A 27,194-nucleotide genomic window follows, 5' to 3' on the forward strand; every position below is an offset into this window, starting at 1 on the left:
GGATTTATAGCTGTTTTTGTGTCTATTGCTTCAAAAGCATTTTCAGATAATTTGTGTGTTCTGAAGAAACTACAAGAGATATCTAAGCCATACTTTCTGTGCAAGAGGGGCTTGTACATCTGCACAACATGTCTTTTAAAGTTTGAACCTATCTTATTGCATTTTCTAGTTATAGCAGTTTTTAGGTTTTTATTGCTCCAAAAGCCTTTTCAGCCCATGAACAGTTGTTTGTGAGTTTCGAAAAAAGTGCAAGAGATATTTGAACCCTTTTTGGTGGGCAAGTAGGACCTGTAAATCTACACAATATATATTTTAAAGTTTGAGTCTATCATATTAGGTTTTGGATTTATAGCTGTTTTTGTGTCTATTGCTTCAAAAGCATTTTCAGATATTTTGTGTGTTCTGAAGAAACTACAAGAGATATCTAAGCCATACTTTCTGTGCAAGAGGGGCTTGTACATCTGCACAACATGTATTTTAAAGTTGGAACCTATCTTATTTCATTTTTGAGTTATAGCAGTTTTTAGGTTTTTATTGCTCCAAAAGCCTTTTCAGCCCATGAACAGTTGTTTGTGAGTTTCGAAAAAAGTGCAAGAGCTATTCAAACCCTTTTTGCTGGGCAAGTAGGACATGTAAATCTACACAATATATAGTTTAAATTTTGAGTCTATCATATTAGGTTTTGGATTTATAGCTGTTTTTGTGTCTATTGCTTCAAAAGCATTTTCAGATAATTTGTGTGTTCTGAAGAAACTACAAGAGATATCTAAGCCATACTTTCTGTGCAAGAGGGGCTTGTACATCTGCACAACATGTCTTTTAAAGTTTGAACCTATCTTATTGCATTTTTGAGTTATAGCAGTTTTTACGTTTTTATTGCTCCAAAAGCCTTTTCAGCCCATGAACAGTTGTTTGTGAGTTTCGAAAAAAGTGCAAGAGCTATTCGAACCCTTTTTGCTGGGCAAGTAGGACATGTAAATCTACACAATATATAGTTTAAATTTTGAGTCTATCATATTAGGTTTTGGATTTATAGCTGTTTTTGTGTCTATTGCTTCAAAAGCATTTTCAGATAATTTGTGTGTTCTGAAGAAACTACAAGAGATATCTAAGCCATACTTTCTGTGCAAGAGGGGCTTGTACATCTGCACAACATGTCTTTTAAAGTTTGAACCTATCTTATTGCATTTTTGAGTTATAGCAGTTTTTACGTTTTTATTGCTCCAAAAGCCTTTTCAGCCCATGAACAGTTGTTTGTGAGTTTCGAAAAAAGTGCAAGAGCTATTCGAACCCTTTTTGCTGGGCAAGTAGGACATGTAAATCTACCCAATATATAGTTTAAATTTTGAGTCTATCATATTAGGTTTTGGATTTATAGCTGTTTTTGTGTCTATTGCTTCAAAAGCATTTTCAGATAATTTGTGTGTTCTGAAGAAACTACAAGAGATATCTAAGCCATACTTTCTGTGCAAGAGGGGCTTGTACATCTGCACAACATGTCTTTTAAAGTTTGAACCTATCTTATTGCATTTTTGAGTTATAGCAGTTTTTAGGTTTGTATTGCTCCAAAAGCCTTTTCAGCCCATGAACAGTTGTTTGTGAGTTTCGAAAAAAGTGCAAGATCTATTCGAACCCTTTTTGCTGGGCAAGTAGGACTTGTAAATCTACACAATATATAGTTTAAATTTTGAGTCTATCATATTAGGTTTTGGATTTATAGCTGTTTTTGTGTCTATTGCTTCAAAAGCATTTTCAGATAATTTGTGTGTTCTGAAGAAACTACAAGAGATATCCAAGCCATACTTTCTGTGCATGAGGGGCTTGTACATCTGCACCACATGTCTTTTAAAGTTTGAACCTATCTTATTGCATTTTTGAGTTATAGCAGTTTTTACGTTTTTATTGCTCCAAAAGCCTTTTCAGCCCATGAACAGTTGTTTGTGAGTTTCGAAAAAAGTGCAAGAGCTATTCGAACCCTTTTTGCTGGGCAAGTAGGACCTGTAAATCTACACAATATATAGTTTAAATTTTGAGTCTATCATATTAGGTTTTGGATTTATAGCTGCTTTTGTGTCTATTGCTTCAAAAGCATTTTCAGATAATTTGTGTGTTCTGAAGAAACTACAAGAGATATCTAAGCCATACTTTCTGTGCAAGAGGGGCTTGTACATCTGCACAACATGTCTTTTAAAGTTTGAACCTATCTTATTGCATTTTTGAGTTATAGCAGTTTTTACGTTTGTATTGCTCCAAAAGCCTTTTCAGCCCATGAACAGTTGTTTGTGAGTTTCGAAAAAAGTGCAAGAGCTATTTGAACCCTTTTTGGTGGGCAAGTAGGACCTGTAAATCTACACAATATATAGTTTAAAGTTTGAGTCTATCATATTAGGTTTTGGATTTATAGCTGTTTTTGTGTCTATTGCTTCAAAAGCATTTTCAGATAATTTGTGTGTTCTGAAGAAACTACAAGAGATATCTAAGCCATACTTTCTGTGCAAGAGGGGCTTGTACATCTGCACAACATGTCTTTTAAAGTTTGAACCTATCTTATTGCATTTTTGAGTTATAGCAGTTTTTAGGTTTTTATTGCTCCAAAAGCCTTTTCAGCCCATGAACAGTTGTTTGTGAGTTTCGAAAAAAGTGCAAGAGCTATTCAAACCCTTTTTGCTGGGCAAGTAGGACATGTAAATCTACACAATATATAGTTTAAATTTTGAGTCTATCATATTAGGTTTTGGATTTATAGCTGTTTTTGTGTCTATTGCTTCAAAAGCATTTTCAGATAATTTGTGTGTTCTGAAGAAACTACAAGAGATATCTAAGCCATACTTTCTGTGCAAGAGGGGCTTGTACATCTGCACAACATGTCTTTTAAAGTTTGAACCTATCTTATTGCATTTTTGAGTTATAGCAGTTTTTAGGTTTGTATTGCTCCAAAAGCCTTTTCAGCCCATGAACAGTTGTTTGTGAGTTTCGAAAAAAGTGCAAGAGCTATTCGAACCCTTTTTGCTGGGCAAGTAGGACATGTAAATCTACACAATATATAGTTTAAATTTTGAGTCTATCATATTAGGTTTTGGATTTATAGCTGTTTTTGTGTCTATTGCTTCAAAAGCATTTTCAGATAATTTGTGTGTTCTGAAGAAACTACAAGAGATATCCAAGCCATACTTTCTGTGCATGAGGGGCTTGTACATCTGCACCACATGTCTTTTAAAGTTTGAACCTATCTTATTGCATTTTTGAGTTATAGCAGTTTTTACGTTTTTATTGCTCCAAAAGCCTTTTCAGCCCATGAACAGTTGTTTGTGAGTTTCGAAAAAAGTGCAAGAGCTATTCAAACCCTTTTTGCTGGGCAAGTAGGACCTGTAAATCTACACAATATATAGTTTAAATTTTGAGTCTATCATATTAGGTTTTGGATTTATAGCTGCTTTTGTGTCTATTGCTTCAAAAGCATTTTCAGATAATTTGTGTGTTCTGAAGAAACTACAAGAGATATCTAAGCCATACTTTCTGTGCAAGAGGGGCTTGTACATCTGCACAACATGTCTTTTAAAGTTTGAACCTATCTTATTGCATTTTTGAGTTATAGCAGTTTTTAGGTTTGTATTGCTCCAAAAGCCTTTTCAGCCCATGAACAGTTGTTTGTGAGTTTCGAAAAAAGTGCAAGATCTATTCGAACCCTTTTTGCTGGGCAAGTAGGACTTGTAAATCTACACAATATATAGTTTAAATTTTGAGTCTATCATATTAGGTTTTGGATTTATAGCTGTTTTTGTGTCTATTGCTTCAAAAGCATTTTCAGATAATTTGTGTGTTCTGAAGAAACTACAAGAGATATCCAAGCCATACTTTCTGTGCATGAGGGGCTTGTACATCTGCACCACATGTCTTTTAAAGTTTGAACCTATCTTATTGCATTTTTGAGTTATAGCAGTTTTTACGTTTTTATTGCTCCAAAAGCCTTTTCAGCCCATGAACAGTTGTTTGTGAGTTTCGAAAAAAGTGCAAGAGCTATTCAAACCCTTTTTGCTGGGCAAGTAGGACCTGTAAATCTACACAATATATAGTTTAAATTTTGAGTCTATCATATTAGGTTTTGGATTTATAGCTGCTTTTGTGTCTATTGCTTCAAAAGCATTTTCAGATAATTTGTGTGTTCTGAAGAAACTACAAGAGATATCTAAGCCATACTTTCTGTGCAAGAGGGGCTTGTACATCTGCACAACATGTCTTTTAAAGTTTGAACCTATCTTATTGCATTTTTGAGTTATAGCAGTTTTTACGTTTTTATTGCTCCAAAAGCCTTTTCAGCCCATGAACAGTTGTTTGTGAGTTTCGAAAAAAGTGCAAGAGCTATTTGAACCCTTTTTGGTGGGCAAGTAGGACCTGTAAATCTACACAATATATAGTTTAAAGTTTGAGTCTATCATATTAGGTTTTGGATTTATAGCTGTTTTTGTGTCTATTGCTTCAAAAGCATTTTCAGATAATTTGTGTGTTCTGAAGAAACTACAAGAGATATCTAAGCCATACTTTCTGTGCAAGAGGGGCTTGTACATCTGCACAACATGTCTTTTAAAGTTTGAACCTATCTTATTGCATTTTTGAGTTATAGCAGTTTTTACGTTTTAATTGCTCCAAAAGCCTTTTCAGCCCATGAACAGTTGTTTGTGAGTTTCGAAAAAAGTGCAAGAGCTATTCAAACCCTTTTTGCTGGGCAAGTAGGACATGTAAATCTACACAATATATAGTTTAAATTTTGAGTCTATCATATTAGGTTTTGGATTTATAGCTGTTTTTGTGTCTATTGCTTCAAAAGCATTTTCAGATAATTTGTGTGTTCTGAAGAAACTACAAGAGATATCCAAGCCATACTTTCTGTGCAAGAGGGGCTTGTACATCTGCACAACATGTCTTTTAAAGTTTGAACCTATCTTATTGCATTTTTGAGTTATAGCAGTTTTTAGGTTTTTATTGCTCCAAAAGCCTTTTCAGCCCATGAACAGTTGTTTGTGAGTTTCGAAAAAAGTGCAAGATCTATTCGAACCCTTTTTGCTGGGCAAGTAGGACTTGTAAATCTACACAATATATAGTTTAAATTTTGAGTCTATCATATTAGGTTTTGGATTTATAGCTGTTTTTGTGTCTATTGCTTCAAAAGCATTTTCAGATAATTTGTGTGTTCTGAAGAAACTACAAGAGATATCCAAGCCATACTTTCTGTGCATGAGGGGCTTGTACATCTGCACCACATGTCTTTTAAAGTTTGAACCTATCTTATTGCATTTTTGAGTTATAGCAGTTTTTACGTTTTTATTGCTCCAAAAGCCTTTTCAGCCCATGAACAGTTGTTTGTGAGTTTCGAAAAAAGTGCAAGAGCTATTCAAACCCTTTTTGCTGGGCAAGTAGGACCTGTAAATCTACACAATATATAGTTTAAATTTTGAGTCTATCATATTAGGTTTTGGATTTATAGCTGCTTTTGTGTCTATTGCTTCAAAAGCATTTTCAGATAATTTGTGTGTTCTGAAGAAACTACAAGAGATATCTAAGCCATACTTTCTGTGCAAGAGGGGCTTGTACATCTGCACAACATGTCTTTTAAAGTTTGAACCTATCTTATTGCATTTTTGAGTTATAGCAGTTTTTAGGTTTTTATTGCTCCAAAAGCCTTTTCAGCCCATGAACAGTTGTTTGTGAGTTTCGAAAAAAGTGCAAGAGCTATTTGAACCCTTTTTGGTGGGCAAGTAGGACCTGTAAATCTACACAATATATAGTTTAAAGTTTGAGTCTATCATATTAGGTTTTGGATTTATAGCTGTTTTTGTGTCTATTGCTTCAAAAGCATTTTCAGATAATTTGTGTGTTCTGAAGAAACTACAAGAGATATCTAAGCCATACTTTCTGTGCAAGAGGGGCTTGTACATCTGCACAACATGTCTTTTAAAGTTTGAACCTATCTTATTGCATTTTTGAGTTATAGCAGTTTTTAGGTTTTTATTGCTCCAAAAGCCTTTTCAGCCCATGAACAGTTGTTTGTGAGTTTCGAAAAAAGTGCAAGAGCTATTCAAACCCTTTTTGCTGGGCAAGTAGGACATGTAAATCTACACAATATATAGTTTAAATTTTGAGTCTATCATATTAGGTTTTGGATTTATAGCTGTTTTTGTGTCTATTGCTTCAAAAGCATTTTCAGATAATTTGTGTGTTCTGAAGAAACTACAAGAGATATCTAAGCCATACTTTCTGTGCAAGAGGGGCTTGTACATCTGCACAACATGTCTTTTAAAGTTTGAACCTATCTTATTGCATTTTTGAGTTATAGCAGTTTTTACGTTTTTATTGCTCCAAAAGCCTTTTCAGCCCATGAACAGTTGTTTGTGAGTTTCGAAAAAAGTGCAAGAGCTATTCGAACCCTTTTTGCTGGGCAAGTAGGACATGTAAATCTACACAATATATAGTTTAAATTTTGAGTCTATCATATTAGGTTTTGGATTTATAGCTGTTTTTGTGTCTATTGCTTCAAAAGCATTTTCAGATAATTTGTGTGTTCTGAAGAAACTACAAGAGATATCCAAGCCATACTTTCTGTGCATGAGGGGCTTGTACATCTGCACCACGTGTCTTTTAAAGTTTGAACCTATCTTATTGCATTTTTGAGTTATAGCAGTTTTTAGGTTTGTATTGCTCCAAAAGCCTTTTCAGCCCATGAACAGTTGTTTGTGAGTTTCGAAAAAAGTGCAAGATCTATTTGAACCCTTTTTGCTGGGCAAGTAGGACTTGTAAATCTACACAATATATAGTTTAAATTTTGAGTCTATCATATTAGGTTTTGGATTTATAGCTGTTTTTGTGTCTATTGCTTCAAAAGCATTTTCAGATAATTTGTGTGTTCTGAAGAAACTACAAGAGATATCCAAGCCATACTTTCTGTGCATGAGGGGCTTGTACATCTGCACCACATGTCTTTTAAAGTTTGAACCTATCTTATTGCATTTTTGAGTTATAGCAGTTTTTACGTTTTTATTGCTCCAAAAGCCTTTTCAGCCCATGAACAGTTGTTTGTGAGTTTCGAAAAAAGTGCAAGAGCTATTCAAACCCTTTTTGCTGGGCAAGTAGGACCTGTAAATCTACACAATATATAGTTTAAATTTTGAGTCTATCATATTAGGTTTTGGATTTATAGCTGCTTTTGTGTCTATTGCTTCAAAAGCATTTTCAGATAATTTGTGTGTTCTGAAGAAACTACAAGAGATATCTAAGCCATACTTTCTGTGCAAGAGGGGCTTGTACATCTGCACAACATGTCTTTTAAAGTTTGAACCTATCTTATTGCATTTTTGAGTTATAGCAGTTTTTAGGTTTTTATTGCTCCAAAAGCCTTTTCAGCCCATGAACAGTTGTTTGTGAGTTTCGAAAAAAGTGCAAGAGCTATTTGAACCCTTTTTGGTGGGCAAGTAGGACCTGTAAATCTACACAATATATAGTTTAAAGTTTGAGTCTATCATATTAGGTTTTGGATTTATAGCTGTTTTTGTGTCTATTGCTTCAAAAGCATTTTCAGATAATTTGTGTGTTCTGAAGAAACTACAAGAGATATCTAAGCCATACTTTCTGTGCAAGAGGGGCTTGTACATCTGCACAACATGTCTTTTAAAGTTTGAACCTATCTTATTGCATTTTTGAGTTATAGCAGTTTTTAGGTTTTTATTGCTCCAAAAGCCTTTTCAGCCCATGAACAGTTGTTTGTGAGTTTCGAAAAACGTGCAAGAGCTATTCAAACCCTTTTTGGTGGGCAAGTAGGACATGTAAATCTACACAATATATAGTTTAAATTTTGAGTCTATCATATTAGGTTTTGGATTTATAGCTGTTTTTGTGTTTATTGCTTCAAAAGCATTTTCAGATAATTTGTGTGTTCTGAAGAAACTACAAGAGATATCTAAGCCATACTTTCTGTGCAAGAGAAGCTTGTACATCTGCACAACATGTCTTTTAAAGTTTGAACCTATCTTATTGCATTTTTGAGTTATAGCAATTTTTACGTTTTTATTGCTCCAAAAGCCTTTTCAGCCCATGAACAGTTGTTTGTGAGTTTCGAAAAAAGTGCAAGAGCTATTCAAACCCTTTTTGCTGGGCAAGTAGGACATGTAAATCTACACAATATATAGTTTAAATTTTGAGTCTATCATATTAGGTTTTGGATTTATAGCTGTTTTTGTGTCTATTGCTTCAAAAGCATTTTCAGATAATTTGTGTGTTCTGAAGAAACTACAAGAGATATCTAAGCCATACTTTCTGTGCAAGAGGGGCTTGTACATCTGCACAACATGTCTTTTAAAGTTTGAACCTATCTTATTGCATTTTTGAGTTATAGCAGTTTTTACGTTTTTATTGCTCCAAAAGCCTTTTCAGCCCATGAACAGTTGTTTGTGAGTTTCGAAAAAAGTGCAAGAGCTATTCGAACCCTTTTTGCTGGGCAAGTAGGACATGTAAATCTACACAATATATAGTTTAAATTTTGAGTCTATCATATTAGGTTTTGGATTTATAGCTGTTTTTGTGTCTATTGCTTCAAAAGCATTTTCAGATAATTTGTGTGTTCTGAAGAAACTACAAGAGATATCCAAGCCATACTTTCTGTGCATGAGGGGCTTGTACATCTGCACCACGTGTCTTTTAAAGTTTGAACCTATCTTATTGCATTTTTGAGTTATAGCAGTTTTTAGGTTTGTATTGCTCCAAAAGCCTTTTCAGCCCATGAACAGTTGTTTGTGAGTTTCGAAAAAAGTGCAAGATCTATTTGAACCCTTTTTGCTGGGCAAGTAGGACTTGTAAATCTACACAATATATAGTTTAAATTTTGAGTCTATCATATTAGGTTTTGGATTTATAGCTGTTTTTGTGTCTATTGCTTCAAAAGCATTTTCAGATAATTTGTGTGTTCTGAAGAAACTACAAGAGATATCCAAGCCATACTTTCTGTGCATGAGGGGCTTGTACATCTGCACCACATGTCTTTTAAAGTTTGAACCTATCTTATTGCATTTTTGAGTTATAGCAGTTTTTACGTTTTTATTGCTCCAAAAGCCTTTTCAGCCCATGAACAGTTGTTTGTGAGTTTCGAAAAAAGTGCAAGAGCTATTCAAACCCTTTTTGCTGGGCAAGTAGGACCTGTAAATCTACACAATATATAGTTTAAATTTTGAGTCTATCATATTAAGTTTTGGATTTGTAGCTGCTTTTGTGTCTATTGCTTCAAAAGCATTTTCAGATAATTTGTGTGTTCTGAAGAAACTACAAGAGATATCTAAGCCATACTTTCTGTGCAAGAGGGGCTTGTACATCTGCACAACATGTCTTTTAAAGTTTGAACCTATCTTATTGCATTTTTGAGTTATAGCAGTTTTTAGGTTTTTATTGCTCCAAAAGCCTTTTCAGCCCATGAACAGTTGTTTGTGAGTTTCGAAAAAAGTGCAAGAGCTATTTGAACCCTTTTTGGTGGGCAAGTAGGACCTGTAAATCTACACAATATATAGTTTAAAGTTTGAGTCTATCATATTAGGTTTTGGATTTATAGCTGTTTTTGTGTCTATTGCTTCAAAAGCATTTTCAGATAATTTGTGTGTTCTGAAGAAACTACAAGAGATATCTAAGCCATACTTTCTGTGCAAGAGGGGCTTGTACATCTGCACAACATGTCTTTTAAAGTTTGAACCTATCTTATTGCATTTTTGAGTTATAGCAGTTTTTAGGTTTTTATTGCTCCAAAAGCCTTTTCAGCCCATGAACAGTTGTTTGTGAGTTTCGAAAAAAGTGCAAGAGCTATTTGAACCCTTTTTGGTGGGCAAGTAGGACCTGTAAATCTACACAATATATAGTTTAAAGTTTGAGTCTATCATATTAGGTTTTGGATTTATAGCTGTTTTTGTGTCTATTGCTTCAAAAGCATTTTCAGATAATTTGTGTGTTCTGAAGAAACTACAAGAGATATCTAAGCCATACTTTCTGTGCAAGAGGGGCTTGTACATCTGCACAACATGTCTTTTAAAGTTTGAACCTATCTTATTGCATTTTTGAGTTATAGCAGTTTTTAGGTTTTTATTGCTCCAAAAGCCTTTTCAGCCCATGAACAGTTGTTTGTGAGTTTCGAAAAAAGTGCAAGAGCTATTCAAACCCTTTTTGCTGGGCAAGTAGGACATGTAAATCTACACAATATATAGTTTAAAGTTTGAGTCTATCATATTAGGTTTTGGATTTATAGCTGTTTTTGTGTCTATTGCTTCAAAAGCATTTTCAGATAATTTGTGTGTTCTGAAGAAACTACAAGAGATATCCAAGCCATACTTTCTGTGCATGAGGGGCTTGTACATCTGCACCACATGTCTTTTAAAGTTTGAACCTATCTTATTGCATTTTTGAGTTATAGCAGTTTTTACGTTTTTATTGCTCCAAAAGCCTTTTCAGCCCATGAACAGTTGTTTGTGAGTTTCGACAAAAGTGCAAGAGCTATTCAAACCCTTTTTGCTGGGCAAGTAGGACCTGTAAATCTACACAATATATAGTTTAAATTTTGAGTCTATCATATTAGGTTTTGGATTTATAGCTGTTTTTGTGTCTATTGCTTCAAAAGCATTTTCAGATAATTTGTGTGTTCTGAAGAAACTACAAGAGATATCCAAGCCATACTTTCTGTGCATGAGGGGCTTGTACATCTGCACCACATGTCTTTTAAAGTTTGAACCTATCTTATTGCATTTTTGAGTTATAGCAGTTTTTACGTTTTTATTGCTCCAAAAGCCTTTTCAGCCCATGAACAGTTGTTTGTGAGTTTCGAAAAAAGTGCAAGAGCTATTCGAACCCTTTTTGCTGGGCAAGTAGGACCTGTAAATCTACACAATATATAGTTTAAATTTTGAGTCTATCATATTAGGTTTTGGATTTATAGCTGCTTTTGTGTCTATTGCTTCAAAAGCTTTTTCAGATAATTTGTGTGTTCTGAAGAAACTACAAGAGATATCTAAGCCATACTTTCTGTGCAAGAGGGGCTTGTACATCTGCACAACATGTCTTTTAAAGTTTGAACCTATCTTATTGCATTTTTGAGTTATAGCAGTTTTTACGTTTTTATTGCTCCAAAAGCCTTTTCAGCCCATGAACAGTTGTTTGTGAGTTTGGGAAAAAGTGCAAGATCTATTCGAACCCTTTTTGCTGGGCAAGTAGGACTTGTAAATCAACACAATATATAGTTTAAAGTTTGAGTCTATCATATTAGGTTGTGGATTTATAGCTGTTTTTGTGTCTATTGCTTCAAAAGCATTTTCAGATAATTTGTGTGTTCTGAAGAAACTACAAGAGATATATAAGCCATACTTTCTGTGCAAGAGGGGCTTGTACATCTGCACAACATGTCTTTTAAAGTTTGAACTTATCTTATTGCATTTTTGACTTATAGCAGTTTTTACGTTTTTATTGCTCCAAAAGCCTTTTCAGCCCATGAACAGTTGTTTGTGAGTTTCGAAAAAAGTGCAAGAGCTATTCAAACCCTTTTTGCTGGGCAAGTAGGACCTGTAAATCTACACAATATATAGTTTAAATTATGAGTCTATCATATTAGGTTTTGGATTTATAGCTGTTTTTGTGTCTATTGCTTCAAAAGCATTTTCAGATAATTTGTGTGTTCTGAAGAAACTACAAGAGATATCTAAGCCATACTTTCTGTGCAAGAGGGGCTTGTACATCTGCACAACATGTCTTTTAAAGTTTGAACCTATCTTATTGCATTTTTGAGTTATAGCAGTTTTTACGTTTTTATTGCTCTAAAGCCTTTTCAGCCCATGAACAGTTGTTTGTGAGTTTTGAAAAAAGTGCAAGAGCTATTCAAACCCTTTTTGCTGGGCAAGTAGGACATGTAAATCTACACAATATATATTTTAAAGTTTGAGTCTATCATATTAGGTTTTGGATTTATAGCTGTTTTTGTGTCTATTGCTTCAAAAGCATTTTCAGATAATTTGTGTGTTCTGAAGAAACTACAAGAGATATCTAATCCATACTTTCTGTGCAAGAGGGGCTTGTACATCTGCACAACATGTCTTTTAAAGTTTGAACCTATCTTATTGCATTTTTGAGTTATAGCAGTTTTTAGGTTTTTATTGCTCCAAAAGCCTTTTCAGCCCATGAACAGTTGTTTGTGAGTTTCGAAAAAAGTGCAAGAGCTATTCAAACCCTTTTTGCTGGGCAAGTAGGACATGTAAATCTACACAATACATAGTTTAAAGTTTGAGTCTATCATATTAGGTTTTGGATTTATAGCTGTTTTTGTGTCTATTGCTTCAAAAGCATTTTCAGATAATTTGTGTGTTCTGAAGAAACTACAAGAGATATCCAAGCCATACTTTCTGTGCAAGAGGGGCTTGTACATCTGCACAACATGTCTTTTAAAGTTTGAACCTATCTTATTGCATTTTTGAGTAATAGCAGTTTTTACGTTTTTATAGCTCCAAAAGCCTTTTCAGCCCATGAACAGTTGTTTGTGAGTTTCGAAAAAAGTGCAAGATCTATTCAAACCCTTTTTGCTGGGCAAGTAGGACTTGTAAATCTACACAATATATAGTTTAAATTTTGAGTCTATCATATTAGGTTTTGGATTTATAGCTGTTTTTGTGTCTATTGCTTCAAAAGCATTTTCAGATAATTTGTATGTTCTGAAGAAACTACAAGAGATATCCAAGCCATACTTTCTGTGCAAGAGGGGCTTGTACATCTGCACAACATGTATTTTAAAGTTTGAACCTATCTTATTGCATTTTTGAGTTATAGCAGTTTTTACGTTTTTATTGCTCCAAAAGCCTTTTCAGCCCATGAACAGTTGTTTGTGAGTTTCGAAAAAAGTGCAAGAGCTATTCGAACCCTTTTTGCTGGGCAAGTAGGACATGTAAATCTACACAATATATAGTTTAAATTTTGAGTCTATCATATTAGGTTTTGGATTTATAGCTGTTTTTGTGTCTATTGCTTCAAAAGCATTTTCAGATAATTTGTGTGTTCTGAAGAAACTACAAGAGATATCCAAGCCATACTTTCTGTGCAAGAGGGGCTTGTACATCTGCACAACATGTCTTTTAAAGTTTGAACCTATCTTATTGCATTTTTGAGTTATAGCAGTTTTTAGGTTTTTATTGCTCCAAAAGCCTTTTCAGCCCATGAACAGTTGTTTGTGAGTTTCGAAAAAAGTGCAAGAGCTATTCGAACCCTTTTTGCTGGGCAAGTAGGACATGTAAATCTACACAATATATAGTTTAAAGTTTGAGTCTATCATATTAGGTTTTGGATTTATAGCTGTTTTTGTGTCTATTGCTTCAAAAGCATTTTCAGATAATTTGTGTGTTCTGAAGAAACTACAAGAGATATCTAAGCCATACTTTCTGTGCAAGAGGGGCTTGTACATCTGCACAACATGTCTTTTAAAGTTTGAACCTATCTTATTGCATTTTTGAGTTATAGCAGTTTTTACGTTTTTATTGCTCCAAAAGCCTTTTCAGCCCATGAACAGTTGTTTGTGAGTTTCGAAAAAAGTGCAAGAGCTATTCGAACCCTTTTTGCTGGGCAAGTAGGACATGTAAATCTACACAATATATAGTTTAAAGTTTGAGTCTATCATATTAGGTTTTGGATTTATAGCTGTTTTTGTGTCTATTGCTTCAAAAGCATTTTCAGATAATTTGTGTGTTCTGAAGAAACTACAAGAGATATCCAAGCCATACTTTCTGTGCATGAGGGGCTTGTACATCTGCACCACATGTCTTTTAAAGTTTGAACCTATCTTATTGCATTTTTGAGTTATAGCAGTTTTTAGGTTTTTATTGCTCCAAAAGCCTTTTCAGCCCATGAACAGTTGTTTGTGAGTTTCGAAAAAAGTGCAAGAGCTATTCGAACCCTTTTTGCTGGGCAAGTAGGACATGTAAATCTACACAATATATAGTTTAAATTTTGAGTCTATCATATTAGGTTTTGGATTTATAGCTGTTTTTGTGTCTATTGCTTCAAAAGCATTTTCAGATAATTTGTGTGTTCTGAAGAAACTACAAGAGATATCTAAGCCATACTTTCTGTGCAAGAGGGGCTTGTACATCTGCACAACATGTCTTTTAAAGTTTGAACCTATCTTATTGCATTTTTGAGTTATAGCAGTTTTTAGGTTTTTATTGCTCCAAAAGCCTTTTCAGCCCATGAACAGTTGTTTGTGAGTTTCGAAAAAAGTGCAAGAGCTATTTGAACCCTTTTTGGTGGGCAAGTAGGACCTGTAAATCTACACAATATATAGTTTAAAGTTTGAGTCTATCATATTAGGTTTTGGATTTATAGCTGTTTTTGTGTCTATTGCTTCAAAAGCATTTTCAGATAATTTGTGTGTTCTGAAGAAACTACAAGAGATATCTAAGCCATACTTTCTGTGCAAGAGGGGCTTGTACATCTGCACAACATATCTTTTAAAGTTTGAACCTATCTTATTGCATTTTTGAGTTATAGCAGTTTTTAGGTTTTTATTGCTCCAAAAGCCTTTTCAGCCCATGAACAGTTGTTTGTGAGTTTCGAAAAAAGTGCAAGAGCTATTCGAACCATTTTTGCTGGGCAAGTAGGACATGTAAATCTACACAATATATAGTTTAAATTTTGAGTCTATCATATTAGGTTTTGGATTTATAGCTGTTTTTGTGTCTATTGCTTCAAAAGCATTTTCAGATAATTTGTGTGTTCTGAAGAAACTACAAGAGATATCCAAGCCATACTTTCTGTGCATGAGGGGCTTGTACATCTGCACCACATGTCTTTTAAAGTTTGAACCTATCTTATTGCATTTTTGAGTTATAGCAGTTTTTAGGTTTGTATTGCTCCAAAAGCCTTTTCAGCCAATGAACAGTTGTTTGTGAGTTTCGAAAAAAGTGCAAGATCTATTCGAACCCTTTTTGCTGGGCAAGTAGGACTTGTAAATCTACACAATATATAGTTTAAATTTTGAGTCTATCATATTAGGTTTTGGATTTATAGCTGTTTTTGTGTCTATTGCTTCAAAAGCATTTTCAGATAATTTGTGTGTTCTGAAGAAACTACAAGAGATATCCAAGCCATACTTTCTGTGCATGAGGGGCTTGTACATCTGCACCACATGTCTTTTAAAGTTTGAACCTATCTTATTGCATTTTTGAGTTATAGCAGTTTTTAGGTTTTTATTGCTCCAAAAGCCTTTTCAGCCCATGAACAGTTGTTTGTGAGTTTCGAAAAAAGTGCAAGAGCTATTCGAACCCTTTTTGCTGGGCAAGTAGGACCTGTAAATCTACACAATATATAGTTTAAATTTTTAGTCTATCATATTAGGTTTTGGATTTATAGCTGCTTTTGTGTCTATTGCTTCAAAAGCATTTTCAGATAATTTGTGTGTTCTGAAGAAACTACAAGAGATATCTAAGCCATACTTTCTGTGCAAGAGGGGCTTGTACATCTGCACAACATGTCTTTTAAAGTTTGAACCTATCTTATTGCATTTTTGAGTTATAGCAGTTTTTACGTTTTTATTGCTCCAAAAGCCGTTTCAGCCCATGAACAGTTGTTTGTGAGTTTCGGAAAAAGTGCAAGATCTATTCGAACCCTTTTTGCTGGGCAAGTAGGACTTGTAAATCAACACAATATATAGTTTAAAGTTTGAGTCTATCATATTAGGTTGTGGATTTATAGCTGTTTTTGTGTCTATTGCTTCAAAAGCATTTTCAGATAATTTGTGTGTTCTGAAGAAACTACAAGAGATATATAAGCCATACTTTCTGTGCAAGAGGGGCTTGTACATCTGCACAACATGTCTTTTAAAGTTTGAACTTATCTTATTGCATTTTTGAGTTATAGCAGTTTTTACGTTTTTATTGCTCCAAAAGCCTTTTCAGCCCATGAACAGTTGTTTGTGAGTTTCGAAAAAAGTGCAAGAGCTATTCAAACCCTTTTTGCTGGGCAAGTAGGACCTGTAAATCTACACAATATATAGTTTAAATTATGAGTCTATCATATTAGGTTTTGGATTTATAGCTGCTTTTGTGTCTATTGCTTCAAAAGCATTTTCAGATAATTTGTGTGTTCTGAAGAAACTACAAGAGATATCTAAGCCATACTTTCTGTGCAAGAGGGGCTTGTACATCTGCACAACATGTCTTTTAAAGTTTGAACCTATCTTATTGCATTTTTGAGTTATAGCAGTTTTTAGGTTTTTATTGCTCCAAAAGCCTTTTCAGCCCATGAACAGTTGTTTGTGAGTTTCGAAAAAAGTGCAAGAGCTATTTGAACCCTTTTTGGTGGGCAAGTAGGACCTGTAAATCTACACAATATATAGTTTAAATTTTGAGTCTATCATATTAGGTTTTGGATTTATAGCTGTTTTTGTGTCTATTGCTTCAAAAGCATTTTCAGATAATTTGTGTGTTCTGAAGAAACTACAAGAGATATCTAAGCCATACTTTCTGTGCAAGAGGGGCTTGTACATCTGCACAACATGTCTTTTAAAGTTTGAACCTATCTTATTGCATTTTTGAGTTATAGCAGTTTTTAGGTTTTTATTGCTCCAAAAGCCTTTTCAGCCCATGAACAGTTGTTTGTGAGTTTCGAAAAAAGTGCAAGAGCTATTCAAACCCTTTTTGCTGGGCAAGTAGGACATGTAAATCTACACAATATATAGTTTAAATTTTGAGTCTATCATATTAGGTTTTGGATTTATAGCTGTTTTTGTGTCTATTGCTTCAAAAGCATTTTCAGATAATTTGTGTGTTCTGAAGAAACTACAAGAGATATCCAAGCCATACTTTCTGTGCATGAGGGGCTTGTACATCTGCACCACATGTCTTTTAAAGTTTGAACCTATCTTATTGCATTTTTGAGTTATAGCAGTTTTTACGTTTTTATTGCTCCAAAAGCCTTTTCAGCCCATGAACAGTTGTTTGTGAGTTTCGAAAAAAGTGCAAGAGCTATTCAAACCCTTTTTGCTGGGCAAGTAGGACCTGTAAATCTACACAATATATAGTTTAAATTTTGAGTCTATCATATTAGGTTTTGGATTTATAGCTGCTTTTGTGTCTATTGCTTCAAAAGCATTTTCAGATAATTTGTGTGTTCTGAAGAAACTACAAGAGATATCTAAGCCATACTTTCTGTGCAAGAGGGGCTTGTACATCTGCACAACATGTCTTTTAAAGTTTGAACCTATCTTATTGCATTTTTGAGTTATAGCAGTTTTTAGGTTTTTATTGCTCCAAAAGCCTTTTCAGCCCATGAACAGTTGTTTGTGAGTTTCGAAAAAAGTGCAAGAGCTATTTGAACCCTTTTTGGTGGGCAAGTAGGACCTGTAAATCTACACAATATATAGTTTAAAGTTTGAGTCTATCATATTAGGTTTTGGATTTATAGCTGTTTTTGTGTCTATTGCTTCTAAAGCATTTTCAGATAATTTGTGTGTTCTGAAGAAACTACAAGAGATATCTAAGCCATACTTTCTGTGCAAGAGGGGCTTGTACATCTGCACAACATGTCTTTTAAAGTTTGAACCTATCTTATTGCATTTTTGAGTTATAGCAGTTTTTAGGTTTTTATTGCTCCAAAAGCCTTTTCAGCCCATGAACAGTTGTTTGTGAGTTTCGAAAAAAGTGCAAGAGCTATTCAAACCCTTTTTGCTGGGCAAGTAGGACATGTAAATCTACACAATATATAGTTTAAATTTTGAGTCTATCATATTAGGTTTTGGATTTATAGCTGTTTTTGTGTCTATTGCTTCAAAAGCATTTTCAGATAATTTGTGTGTTCTGAAGAAACTACAAGAGATATCTAAGCCATACTTTCTGTGCAAGAGGGGCTTGTACATCTGCACAACATGTCTTTTAAAGTTTGAACCTATCTTATTGCATTTTTGAGTTATAGCAGTTTTTACGTTTTTATTGCTCCAAAAGCCTTTTCAGCCCATGAACAGTTGTTTGTGAGTTTCGAAAAAAGTGCAAGAGCTATTCGAACCCTTTTTGCTGGGCAAGTAGGACATGTAAATCTACACAATATATAGTTTAAATTTTGAGTCTATCATATTAGGTTTTGGATTTATAGCTGTTTTTGTGTCTATTGCTTCAAAAGCATTTTCAGATAATTTGTGTGTTCTGAAGAAACTACAAGAGATATCCAAGCCATACTTTCTGTGCATGAGGGGCTTGTACATCTGCACCACATGTCTTTTAAAGTTTGAACCTATCTTATTGCATTTTTGAGTTATAGCCGTTTTTACGTTTTTATTGCTCCAAAAGCCTTTTCAGCCCATGAACAGTTGTTTGTGAGTTTCGAAAAAAGTGCAAGAGCTATTCAAACCCTTTTTGCTGGGCAAGTAGGACCTGTAAATCTACACAATATATAGTTTAAATTTTGAGTCTATCATATTAGGTTTTGGATTTATAGCTGCTTTTGTGTCTATTGCTTCAAAAGCATTTTCAGATAATTTGTGTGTTCTGAAGAAACTACAAGAGATATCTAAGCCATACTTTCTGTGCAAGAGGGGCTTGTACATCTGCACAACATGTCTTTTAAAGTTTGAACCTATCTTATTGCATTTTTGAGTTATAGCAGTTTTTAGGTTTGCATTGCTCCAAAAGCCTTTTCAGCCCATGAACAGTTGTTTGTGAGTTTCGAAAAAAGTGCAAGATCTTTTCGAACCCTTTTTGCTGGGCAAGTAGGACTTGTAAATCTACACAATATATAGTTTAAATTTTGAGTCTATCATATTAGGTTTTGGATTTATAGCTGTTTTTGTGTCTATTGCTCAAAAGCATTTTCAGATAATTTGTGTGTTCTGAAGAAACTACAAGAGATATCCAAGCCATACTTTCTGTGCATGAGGGGCTTGTACATCTGCACCACATATCTTTTAAAGTTTGAACCTATCTTATTGCATTTTTGAGTTATAGCAGTTTTTTACGTTTTTATTGCTCCAAAAGCCTTTTCAGCCCATGAACAGTTGTTTGTGAGTTTCGAAAAAAGTGCAAGAGCTATTCAAACCCTTTTTGCTGGGCAAGTAGGACCTGTAAATCTACACAATATATAGTTTAAAGTTTGAGTCTATCATATTAGGTTTTGGATTTATAGCTGTTTTTGTGTCTATTGCTTCAAAAGCATTTTCAGATAATTTGTGTGTTCTGAAGAAACTACAAGAGATATCTAAGCCATACTTTCTGTGCAAGAGGGGCTTGTACATCTGCACAACATGTCTTTTAAAGTTTGAACCTATCTTATTGCATTTTTGAGTTATAGCAGTTTTTACGTTTTTATTGCTCCAAAAGCCTTTTCAGCCCATGAACAGTTGTTTGTGAGTTTCGAAAAAAGTGCAAGAGCTATTCGAACCCTTTTTGCTGGGCAAGTAGGACATGTAAATCTACACAATATATAGTTTAAATTTTGAGTCTATCATATTAGGTTTTGGATTTATAGCTGTTTTTGTGTCTATTGCTTCAAAAGCATTTTCAGATAATTTGTGTGTTCTGAAGAAACTACAAGAGATATCTAAGCCATACTTTCTGTGCAAGAGGGGCTTGTACATCTGCACAACATGTCTTTTAAAGTTTGAACCTATCTTATTGCATTTTTGAGTTATAGCAGTTTTTACGTTTTTATTGCTCCAAAAGCCTTTTCAGCCCATGAACAGTTGTTTGTGAGTTTCGAAAAAAGTGCAAGAGCTATTCGAACCCTTTTTGCTGGGCAAGTAGGACATGTAAATCTACACAATATATAGTTTAAATTTTGAGTCTATCATATTAGGTTTTGGATTTATAGCTGTTTTTGTGTCTATTGCTTCAAAAGCATTTTCAGATAATTTGTGTGTTCTGAAGAAACTACAAGAGATATCCAAGCCATACTTTCTGTGCATGAGGGGCTTGTACATCTGCACCACATGTCTTTTAAAGTTTGAACCTATCTTATTGCATTTTTGAGTTATAGCCGTTTTTACGTTTTTATTGCTCCAAAAGCCTTTTCAGCCCATGAACAGTTGTTTGTGAGTTTCGAAAAAAGTGCAAGATCTATTCGAACCCTTTTTGCTGGGCAAGTAGGACTTGTAAATCTACACAATATATAGTTTAAATTTTGAGTCTATCATATTAGGTTTTGGATTTATAGCTGTTTTTGTGTCTATTGCTTCAAAAGCATTTTCAGATAATTTGTGTGTTCTGAAGAAACTACAAGAGATATCCAAGCCATACTTTCTGTGCATGAGGGGCTTGTACATCTGCACCACATGTCTTTTAAAGTTTGAACCTATCTTATTGCATTTTTGAGTTATAGCAGTTTTTTACGTTTTTATTGCTCCAAAAGCCTTTTCAGCCCATGAACAGTTGTTTGTGAGTTTCGAAAAAAGTGCAAGAGCTATTCAAACCCTTTTTGCTGGGCAAGTAGGACCTGTAAATCTACACAATATATAGTTTAAATTTTGAGTCTATCATATTAGGTTTTGGATTTATAGCTGCTTTTGTGTCTATTGCTTCAAAAGCATTTTCAGATAATTTGTGTGTTCTGAAGAAACTACAAGAGATATCTAAGCCATACTTTCTGTGCAAGAGGGGCTTGTACATCTGCACAACATGTCTTTTAAAGTTTGAACCTATCTTATTGCATTTTTGAGTTATAGCAGTTTTTAGGTTTTTATTGCTCCAAAAGCCTTTTCAGCCCATGAACAGTTGTTTGTGAGTTTCGAAAAAAGTGCAAGAGCTATTTGAACCCTTTTTGGTGGGCAAGTAGGACCTGTAAATCTACACAATATATAGTTTAAAGTTTGAGTCTATCATATTAGGTTTTGGATTTATAGCTGTTTTTGTGTCTATTGCTTCAAAAGCATTTTCAGATAATTTGTGTGTTCTGAAGAAACTACAAGAGATATCTAAGCCATACTTTCTGTGCAAGAGGGGCTTGTACATCTGCACAACATGTCTTCTAAAGTTTGAACCTATCTTATTGCATTTTTGAGTTATAGCAGTTTTTAGGTTTTTATTGCTCCAAAAGCCTTTTCAGCCCATGAACAGTTGTTTGTGAGTTTCGAAAAAAGTGCAAGAGCTATTCGAACCCTTTTTGCTGGGCAAGTAGGACATGTAAATCTACACAATATATAGTTTAAATTTTGAGTCTATCATATTAGGTTTTGGATTTATAGCTGTTTTTGTGTCTATTGCTTCAAAAGCATTTTCAGATAATTTGTTTGTTCTGAAGAAACTACAAGAGATATCCAAGCCATACTTTCTGTGCATGAGGGGCTTGTACATCTGCACCACATGTCTTTTAAAGTTTGAACCTATCTTATTGCATTTTTGAGTTATAGCAGTTTTTACGTTTTTATTGCTCCAAAAGCCTTTTCAGCCCATGAACAGTTGTTTGTGAGTTTCGAAAAAAGTGCAAGAGCTATTCAAACCCTTTTTGGTGGGCAAGTAGGACCTGTAAATCTACACAATATATAGTTTAAATTTTGAGTCTATCATATTAGGTTTTGGATTTATAGCTGCTTTTGTGTCTATTGCTTCAAAAGCATTTTCAGATAATTTGTGTGTTCTGAAGAAACTACAAGAGATATCTAAGCCATACTTTCTGTGCAAGAGGGGCTTGTACATCTGCACAACATGTCTTTTAAAGTTTGAACCTATCTTATTGCATTTTTGAGTTATAGCAGTTTTTAGGTTTTTATTGCTCCAAAAGCCTTTTCAGCCCATGAACAGTTGTTTGTGAGTTTCGAAAAAAGTGCAAGAGCTATTTGAACCCTTTTTGGTGGGCAAGTAGGACCTGTAAATCTACACAATATATAGTTTAAAGTTTGAGTCTATCATATTAGGTTTTGGATTTATAGCTGTTTTTGTGTCTATTGCTTCAAAAGCATTTTCAGATAATTTGTGTGTTCTGAAGAAACTACAAGAGATATCTAAGCCATACTTTCTGTGCAAGAGGGGCTTGTACATCTGCACAACATGTCTTTTAAAGTTTGAACCTATCTTATTGCATTTTTGAGTTATAGCAGTTTTTAGGTTTTTATTGCTCCAAAAGCCTTTTCAGCCCATGAACAGTTGTTTGTGAGTTTCGAAAAAAGTGCAAGAGCTATTCAAACCCTTTTTGCTGGGCAAGTAGGACATGTAAATCTACACAATATATAGTTTAAATTTTGAGTCTATCATATTAGGTTTTGGATTTATAGCTGTTTTTGTGTCTATTGCTTCAAAAGCATTTTCAGATAATTTGTGTGTTCTGAAGAAACTACAAGAGATATCTAAGCCATACTTTCTGTGCAAGAGAAGCTTGTACATCTGCACAACATGTCTTTTAAAGTTTGAACCTATCTTATTGCATTTTTGAGTTATAGCAGTTTTTACGTTTTTATTGCTCCAAAAGCCTTTTCAGCCCATGAACAGTTGTTTGTGAGTTTCGAAAAAAGTGCAAGAGCTATTCGAACCCTTTTTGCTGGGCAAGTAGGACATGTAAATCTACACAATATATAGTTTAAAGTTTGAGTCTATCATATTAGGTTTTGGATTTATAGCTGCTTTTGTGTCTATTGCTTCAAAAGCATTTTCAGATAATTTGTGTGTTCTGAAGAAACTACAAGAGATATCTAAGCCATACTTTCTGTGCATGAGGGGCTTGTACATCTGCACCACATGTCTTTTAAAGTTTGAACCTATCTTATTGCATTTTTGAGTTATAGCAGTTTTTACGTTTTTATTGCTCCAAAAGCCTTTTCAGCCCATGAACAGTTGTTTGTGAGTTTCGAAAAAAGTGCAAGAGCTATTCGAACCCTTTTTGCTGGGCAAGTAGGACCTGTAAATCTACACAATATATAGTTTAAATTTTGAGTCTATCATATTAGGTTTTGGATTTATAGCTGCTTTTGTGTCTATTGCTTCAAAAGCTTTTTCAGATAATTTGTGTGTTCTGAAGAAACTACAAGAGATATCCAAGCCATACTTTCTGTGCATGAGGGGCTTGTACATCTGCACCACATGTCTTTTAAAGTTTGAACCTATCTTATTGCATTTTTGAGTTATAGCCGTTTTTACGTTTTTATTGCTCCAAAAGCCTTTTCAGCCCATGAACAGTTGTTTGTGAGTTTCGAAAAAAGTGCAAGAGCTATTCAAACCCTTTTTGCTGGGCAAGTAGGACCTGTAAATCTACACAATATATAGTTTAAATTTTGAGTCTATCATATTAGGTTTTGGATTTATAGCTGCTTTTGTGTCTATTGCTTCAAAAGCATTTTCAGATAATTTGTGTGTTCTGAAGAAACTACAAGAGATATCTAAGCCATACTTTCTGTGCAAGAGGGGCTTGTACATCTGCACAACATGTCTTTTAAAGTTTGAACCTATCTTATTGCATTTTTGAGTTATAGCAGTTTTTAGGTTTGCATTGCTCCAAAAGCCTTTTCAGCCCATGAACAGTTGTTTGTGAGTTTCGAAAAAAGTGCAAGATCTATTCGAACCCTTTTTGCTGGGCAAGTAGGACTTGTAAATCTACACAATATATAGTTTAAATTTTGAGTCTATCATATTAGGTTTTGGATTTATAGCTGTTTTTGTGTCTATTGCTTCAAAAGCATTTTCAGATAATTTGTGTGTTCTGAAGAAACTACAAGAGATATCCAAGCCATACTTTCTGTGCATGAGGGGCTTGTACATCTGCACCACATATCTTTTAAAGTTTGAACCTATCTTATTGCATTTTTGAGTTATAGCAGTTTTTTACGTTTTTATTGCTCCAAAAGCCTTTTCAGCCCATGAACAGTTGTTTGTGAGTTTCGAAAAAAGTGCAAGAGCTATTCAAACCCTTTTTGCTGGGCAAGTAGGACCTGTAAATCTACACAATATATAGTTTAAATTTTGAGTCTATCATATTAGGTTTTGGATTTATAGCTGTTTTTGTGTCTATTGCTTCAAAAGCATTTTCAGATAATTTGTGTGTTCTGAAGAAACTACAAGAGATATCTAAGCCATACTTTCTGTGCAAGAGGGGCTTGTACATCTGCACAACATGTCTTTTAAAGTTTGAACCTATCTTATTGCATTTTTGAGTTATAGCAGTTTTTAGGTTTTTATTGCTCCAAAAGCCTTTTCAGCCCATGAACAGTTGTTTGTGAGTTTCGAAAAAAGTGCAAAAGCTATTTGAACCCTTTTTGGTGGGCAAGTAGGACCTGTAAATCTACACAATATATAGTTTAAAGTTTGAGTCTATCATATTAGGTTTTGGATTTATAGCTGTTTTTGTGTCTATTGCTTCAAAAGCATTTTCAGATAATTTGTGTGTTCTGAAGAAACTACAAGAGATATCTAAGCCATACTTTCTGTGCAAGAGGGGCTTGTACATCTGCACAACATGTCTTTTAAAGTTTGAACCTATCTTATTGCATTTTTGAGTTATAGCAGTTTTTACGTTTTTATTGCTCCAAAAGCCTTTTCAGCCCATGAACAGTTGTTTGTGAGTTTCGAAAAAAGTGCAAGAGCTATTCGAACCCTTTTTGCTGGGCAAGTAGGACATGTAAATCTACACAATATATAGTTTAAATTTTGAGTCTATCATATTAGGTTTTGGATTTATAGCTGTTTTTGTGTCTATTGCTTCAAAAGCATTTTCAGATAATTTGTGTGTTCTGAAGAAACTACAAGAGATATCTAAGCCATACTTTCTGTGCAAGAGGGGCTTGTGCATCTGCACAACATGTCTTTTAAAGTTTGAACCTATCTTATTGCATTTTTGAGTTATAGCAGTTTTTACGTTTTTATTGCTCCAAAAGCCTTTTCAGCCCATGAACAGTTGTTTGTGAGTTTCGAAAAAAGTGCAAGAGCTATTCGAACCCTTTTTGCTGGGCAAGTAGGACATGTAAATCTACACAATATATAGTTTAAATTTTGAGTCTATCATATTAGGTTTTGGATTTATAGCTGTTTTTGTGTCTATTGCTTCAAAAGCATTTTCAGATAATTTGTGTGTTCTGAAGAAACTACAAGAGATATCCAAGCCATACTTTCTGTGCATGAGGGGCTTGTACATCTGCACCACATGTCTTTTAAAGTTTGAACCTATCTTATTGCATTTTTGAGTTATAGCCGTTTTTACGTTTTTATTGCTCCAAAAGCCTTTTCAGCCCATGAACAGTTGTTTGTGAGTTTCGAAAAAAGTGCAAGATCTATTCGAACCCTTTTTGCTGGGCAAGTAGGACTTGTAAATCTACACAATATATAGTTTAAATTTTGAGTCTATCATATTAGGTTTTGGATTTATAGCTGTTTTTGTGTCTATTGCTTCAAAAGCATTTTCAGATAATTTGTGTGTTCTGAAGAAACTACAAGAGATATCCAAGCCATACTTTCTGTGCATGAGGGGCTTGTACATCTGCACCACATGTCTTTTAAAGTTTGAACCTATCTTATTGCATTTTTGAGTTATAGCAGTTTTTTACGTTTTTATTGCTCCAAAAGCCTTTTCAGCCCATGAACAGTTGTTTGTGAGTTTCGAAAAAAGTGCAAGAGCTATTCAAACCCTTTTTGCTGGGCAAGTAGGACCTGTAAATCTACACAATATATAGTTTAAATTTTGAGTCTATCATATTAGGTTTTGGATTTATAGCTGCTTTTGTGTCTATTGCTTCAAAAGCATTTTCAGATAATTTGTGTGTTCTGAAGAAACTACAAGAGATATCTAAGCCATACTTTCTGTGCAAGAGGGGCTTGTACATCTGCACAACATGTCTTTTAAAGTTTGAACCTATCTTATTGCATTTTTGAGTTATAGCAGTTTTTAGGTTTTTATTGCTCCAAAAGCCTTTTCAGCCCATGAACAGTTGTTTGTGAGTTTCGAAAAAAGTGCAAGAGCTATTTGAACCCTTTTTGGTGGGCAAGTAGGACCTGTAAATCTACACAATATATAGTTTAAAGTTTGAGTCTATCATATTAGGTTTTGGATTTATAGCTGTTTTTGTGTCTATTGCTTCAAAAGCATTTTCAGATAATTTGTGTGTTCTGAAGAAACTACAAGAGATATCTAAGCCATACTTTCTGTGCAAGAGGGGCTTGTACATCTGCACAACATGTCTTCTAAAGTTTGAACCTATCTTATTGCATTTTTGAGTTATAGCAGTTTTTAGGTTTTTATTGCTCCAAAAGCCTTTTCAGCCCATGAACAGTTGTTTGTGAGTTTCGAAAAAAGTGCAAGAGCTATTCAAACCCTTTTTGCTGGGCAAGTAGGACATGTAAATCTACACAATATATAGTTTAAATTTTGAGTCTATCATATTAGGTTTTGGATTTATAGCTGTTTTTGTGTCTATTGCTTCAAAAGCATTTTCAGATAATTTGTGTGTTCTGAAGAAACTACAAGAGATATCTAAGCCATACTTTCTGTGCAAGAGGGGCTCGTACATCTGCACAACATGTCTTTTAAAGTTTGAACCTATCTTATTGCATTTTTGAGTTATAGCAGTTTTTACGTTTTTATTGCTCCAAAAGCCTTTTCAGCCCATGAACAGTTGTTTGTGAGTTTCGAAAAAAGTGCAAGAGCTATTCGAACCCTTTTTGCTGGGCAAGTAGGACATGTAAATCTACACAATATATAGTTTAAATTTTGAGTCTATCATATTAGGTTTTGGATTTATAGCTGTTTTTGTGTCTATTGCTTCAAAAGCATTTTCAGATAATTTGTGTGTTCTGAAGAAACTACAAGAGATATCCAAGCCATACTTTCTGTGCATGAGGGGCTTGTACATCTGCACCACATGTCTTTTAAAGTTTGAACCTATCTTATTGCATTTTTGAGTTATAGCAGTTTTTACGTTTTTATTGCTCCAAAAGCCTTTTCAGCCCATGAACAGTTGTTTGTGAGTTTCGAAAAAAGTGCAAGAGCTATTCAAACCCTTTTTGCTGGGCAAGTAGGACCTGTAAATCTACACAATATATAGTTTAAATTTTGAGTCTATCATATTAGGTTTTGGATTTATAGCTGCTTTTGTGTCTATTGCTTCAAAAGCATTTTCAGATAATTTGTGTGTTCTGAAGAAACTACAAGAGATATCTAAGCCATACTTTCTGTGCAAGAGGGGCTTGTACATCTGCACAACATGTCTTTTAAAGTTTGAACCTATCTTATTGCATTTTTGAGTTATA

The sequence above is a fragment of the Eucyclogobius newberryi genome, unplaced genomic scaffold (assembly GCF_026437365.1).
Source record: "Eucyclogobius newberryi isolate DKJ021-1_F unplaced genomic scaffold, fEucNew1.0.hap1 SCAF_1, whole genome shotgun sequence".
NCBI lineage: Eukaryota > Metazoa > Chordata > Actinopteri > Gobiiformes > Gobiidae > Eucyclogobius > Eucyclogobius newberryi.